The sequence below is a fragment of the Xenopus laevis genome, chromosome 7S, assembly GCF_017654675.1.
Source record: "Xenopus laevis strain J_2021 chromosome 7S, Xenopus_laevis_v10.1, whole genome shotgun sequence".
Classification (NCBI taxonomy): domain Eukaryota; kingdom Metazoa; phylum Chordata; class Amphibia; order Anura; family Pipidae; genus Xenopus; species Xenopus laevis.
Window position 1 is genome coordinate 80,747,846 of NC_054384.1, and position 5,730 is coordinate 80,753,575.

Sequence of the window (5,730 nt, forward strand, 5' to 3'; positions counted from 1 at the left end):
TCCGCATAACGTTTCCCCATACCTGTATTTAAATCTTATACTTACCGGAGGATCTATATCTTTTATAAAAGAGTTATTTTGTAATGCATTGATTCATGTCAAAGTCTGTGTCATTTGGATGCTTAAATGCATCTTCTGATGAAGTGGCAGGACGCCACGAAACGCGTTAAGCGGGCAGCCAGGGTTCTTGCTGCTGTAATCTGTTTTTATATGTATATTAAATAAAATTTCATTTTTTAATACTTTTACTGGACTCCACAGTGCTCCGCTGTTTTTTTTGTTTCCTTGGAATGTATTCGACCGCATGGGATGGCGGCAGGGTGTGCAGCACGTTGAGTCCAGCGTCTGGTAAGTGCTCCCACTAAAATACAATTTTTCTGGATGCTTAAATGATGTCTGCCATTTGAGTCATATTATCTTTAAACAAGCTTTAATGATATTTGAATGTGGACTTGGATACAATGGCAGAACTAAAAGTAACCAGGCTTCATGTCTCTTGAATGTGTAGCCTCAGCCAGGCCCCAGTGTGGCATTAATACATTAATGTGGCCAAAATTATCCAGAAAAGGATCTTGATACTGCAGCAATCTGCTCTACATCCAGAAAAAGAATTGTTAGAATTCTGTTCCACTTTAATATTGATTTATGAGAAAATGTATATTGCTATATTTAACAAACAACTATTTCTTATGTAACCTTAACATAATAAATATTTGAATTAAAAGCATGAAACAGGAGGGTGCGTTGTTGACAATGTCTTGAGATCTACTGATCGGTAGAATTAGTTCAGCACAGCACCATGTGGTTAAAAAATGCCTTTATTCAATTTCTCATGGCAGACCCGTTTAGCAACGTTTCAGGCCTATTCGGCCTTTTATCAAGAGCTTGATAAAAGGGCGCATTTAGGCCTGAAACGTTGCTAAACGGGTCTGCCATGAGAAATTGAATAAAGGCATTTTTTATCCATATGGTGCTTTGCTGAACTAATTCTACTAATTGGAGTGGAGGATGGACCACTGATGGTACATACACCTCTTTACTTGTGAAACTGGGGCATTTGAGCTGACTCAAAATTCCTATAATTGAGATCTACTGATCACCAGCTAAAGGTCTACTGGTAGATCCCGATCTACCTTTTGGGCACCCCTGATCTAAAGTAACACGTCCTCAGCTGGAACACTCACTGCCGAGTTACAAACTGTCTCAGGAAGCCATGTCAGCACAAGAACTATTCAGAGGAAGTGTAGAGTTTGTATGCAAGTGAGGTCTGTCAAGATATTTGTAAAGTGATTGTAAAGTGATTGTCTTTGAGTCGTCAGAAATGTGCCATTTAGTGCTTAGATGTCTGTTGGTGCAATCAATGGCACACACCCTTGCACCCATGCATCCAGCACAATGCTGGAGTGGTAATATTTGTCCAGTGTTAAGTGCATGGGGTTCCTCCAATATAGAACTTAACAGGTTGTCTCTTTATCAAGATCACTAAGCATGCAGAGGTCAGCTTCCGAATATCTGCAGGGTTTTCTTCACAAAACGCTGCCCATTAATATCTACATAGATACTACTCTAAAGTAAACTTCTTCTCCTATTAGTCTGTGTATATTTGCTGTGGCAAATTCCACACCCTTGCATTTTATTTCCCACTTGGGCCCGCCCCTTACGTTTTCCGATGCACCATATGCGCCGCCTTGTCGATAAGGACCCTGGGAGTTGGGACCATTCTATCTAAATATGTGTGCTGAAAAGAGAGTCGTCCGCTGCTTGCCTGAGATGTACAGCAAACACATGGCAAACTGCAGCTAAGGATCAGGAAGAGCATCACTTGTTTATAACTAAATCAATGACTACCCTGGGTAGCTAGTAGCAAGCTCAGGGTGTGCTGTTGTGTCAATGCTGGCTGGTCCCCTGCAATGTGTGAGATTGTGGGTGTATTTCCCATACTGAGCTGTATGCTACTTTTATTTAAGGACAATATGAGGTAGGAAATCCATTACTCCAAAATGGACACTAAAGGGCACATGCTGTATAAGTCATTTATAAAATGCTTTGCATACAGTCTAAAAAAAAAGCACTATGCTATGTAGTAAGACAGTTATTACACACTAGGGCTACATACTTCCCAACATTTTGGAATTAAAGTTGCCACGTGAAGCTTAGCGATTTTTTGACCATTCCCATTTTTGTGACTACACCCCCTAATTACCATGGTCATTTTACAAAATTTGGCAGGTTATGAAAGTTTGAACATTTTTTTTTCAGTTATAACAGTTTTGCTAATGAAGGTCCAAGGGACCTTTTATCTTATATTGTTACAATTACTTATTTGCTTATCTCAAAATTGTTACAAAAGTATCTTATCTGCTGCTGTGGCTGTTTTGGGCTCTCTGCCAAAAGCCAATTAAGTTAGAAACTTTGTTTCTTTTTCTGGCTGTTCATTGCAGAGAAAAACTGAACTTTTCAGTACAAACAAGGGACTGCGGGTTGAGCTGTCAAAAGAGGGACTGTCCCTCTGAAAACAGGATAGTTGGGAGGTATTGGGCTGATTGCTCAAGTGCTTCTGCCTGTAGCACCCAATTCACAATTATATTTTAACAGCTGTGCTTATAACTCAAAGGGGCTGTTGACCTTTAAGTCAACTTTTAGTATGTTATAGTGTGCTTTATATTTAGCAACCTTTCATTTGGTCTTCATTTTATAGTTTTATAGTGTTATTATTATTTGTTTTATGCCTTTGTATAGCTGTCAGATGAGACTCAATGACTGCTTTAGCCAAAAAAAAAAAAAAAACAATTTATGAGGCTGCAATTTTATTGTTGGGCAAAAAAAAAAGCCTGCAAATAGTAGAATATGAAAGTCTATATAATAATAAAAATAATTTAAAGGTGATCTACTCTTGTAAGAGGTACCGTTTTGTATTTTGTAAATTCTTTTCTGCCACTACCTTCAACTGGGCCAGCAGTAGGGCTCTGGCTGAAGTTCCAATTAGGTGATGTCCAATTAGTGCACATATCTCTGAGCTACTTGTCCGACCATATCCCTGTCTCTGCTTACACTTCCTGAATTATCGGATCTGTGTCTGACACTCAGTCTGCCAGACAGAAGGTAAATATGAAGTGAGAATAAGGTGGGGGCGCAGACTACCATCCTTGCCTTCGGTACCGACGTTTCTTGGCTCAGTTTTGGACTTCAAAGCTGGTATTACACAGTTTTCGTAAATACTTTAAATGAAGAACTGGAAGCAAAGCTAGTTCAAAATGGTAAAATGATTCTCCTACCAATGCCTTTTCAATGGTAGTTTACTCGATCAGTTTCAGGATCATCCAACTACAGGTCACGGGCAGCGTTGCAGTGTTGGTACTCAGCATCAGAGTTTGCCACTTCCTGGGCAATTGGCACTTTGCCTGGTGGTTACAGTCAGAACTGGAGCTCCAAGTGACAGCTACTGCTTAAACTCTTTCTCTCACCTTTCTTCTGGATTGTCTTTTCCTAAAATGGTGGTTGAGGATCCATATAGATTATGTTGCGTCATCTCTCCTGCTGGGCTCCAAGTCCAGGTTTCTCCTGGGTCCAGCCCATATTCCAGGTATCCACTGTGGCTACCAGGATCCCTTAGTAGGCCATCTAGTGGGGTCATTTGCTAGAGGGGGATGATTACTGAGATCGTTACAGCCAGTGGGAGTGAGTAACCAATGTGACCCTACAACTTTCTGAAAAGATTTTCCATGAACTAGTGCTGCAAACTTGAAATAATTAAATTCTGTAATTCACCATTGACGCTTCATTCAACATACACCCAGCAATTAGGTCTGATGCAGAAACTTTGTTCTCTTTACAGTAAAATGTTTAATTATTTTTCCTTTAATTAAACATCCCAGATGAATTCATATTATCCCTCCCCCTGGTCTTTGTTGATTGCAGATGGAGATGGAACATTTTAAATTGAAGTACCTAAGCCCTTTGTAGTGACACTCAACTTTATATTTCTTTTTAGTTAAAAGGGAAGCACAGATAGGGCGGTGCTACTTCGAACACATAATGCACCTATAATGCTAATCTGGGCTATCCAGACCACAGATAGTTAGAGTGTCCAGCACTTGGTATGAGCATGGGTTACAATGCGACTTACACAACAGGGCCTTCACCAAGTGGAAGCTTTCCCTTTAAGGTGTAGTGCAACTACAACACACAGGCTACTGTATATAAAAGATATGAATTTGGACATCAGGAGGTTCTTGGTGCAAACAAAAGATTGATTTATTGTACAAAGACAATGACCCCAGGTTTACTCACATGAGCAATGTGGCAATAGCAGGTGATATTTACTAAGGACAGATCACATAATACAGCATATGATTGCAACTCCCATGAATCTCGATAGTCAAGTTTACATCAATTCCCAGAAAGACAGGATTGCATCTTTGTGGGGATTGGGATCCCACCAGTGAGATAATCAGGGAGACAAAATCTAAAGCCTAACACCCTGTCACTGAGGTCCCTGCACTAAACTCACAACAAGAGAAGCCTTTTGGGAAGCTACTTCCTGCTACCAATTCTCGATGGAGCGACAAATGCTCATGCTGCTAAATGCTCTCTGTCTTACTCTCCTAGATAGTCTATTACAAAACTGCCCTAGGATAGCTATCCCTCATTCATGGGGTTGCCTGGTCCCAGACTAAAGCTCCCCATAGACTCGACGATTCTTCTTGCCGAACGACCGATTTTAGGGAAGTCCGACCAATCCTTCGAAATTATCATGCGGTTAGTGGGATTCGAACGATCGTACATCTTACGTTTTTTTGGCCGACATCTGTCAGGAAATTGATCGGCCAGGTCAAAAAATCTTTGTTGGTCCCAGTGCAATCTATCTATGTTTGCAGGGCCAAGCAGGCAGCTCCCCTTTGTTTTCTTGGCAAATTGGTCTTTTTAGTTGATGGTCAATTGGTACGATCGTACGATCGTTCCGAGAAAATCGTGGTCTCACAATGAGGATCTGATCTTTTAAAAATCTCAACATCTATGGCCAGCTTTAGTCTCCAAAGGTACAGGTCCCTTTGGGGCGATGGCTTTATTGGGCCTTGGTGATCCCAGGCTCATGGACACCAGGAGCCAAAGAAGTCCCTCCCCAGTTACCCACACTATATAGATGTGTGGCAGGGAGGGGTCACTATGCTCTTGGCCAATAGCTGTTGGTGTAATACTTAAATGTTACAAGGGCTCATACCCAATAGTAATGGAGAAAAAGGAAAGGTAGGGATTTAAAGCTATAGGAGCACAGCTAATCCTATAGGTCCCTACACACCCTTGTACTTATTAATAATGAGAATAAACTGCCCCCACCTCTATTTTTTTGTCCAAGGGAGTAAAGTTAATAAAGATGTAAAGCCAAAATTTGAAGCTTGAGGACCACGGCACACTCATGATCTGAGTTATTTATTGTGGCATTTAAAGGAGCAGTAACAAAAAAAAATAAAGTGTTTTAAAGGAATGACAACATACTGTACTTTTGCCATGCACTGGTACAACTGGTGTGTTTGGTTCAGAAACACAACTATAATTTATATAAACAAGCTGCTATGTAGTCATGCGGGCAGCCATTCAAGCACAGGACACACAGCATTGAAGAATCCCATTGTATACTACAGAGCTTATCTGCTGTGTATCCTGTGCCTTTTCTACTTTTTTAGCTTTGAATGACTGACCCACACACACAGCAGCTTGTTTATATAAACT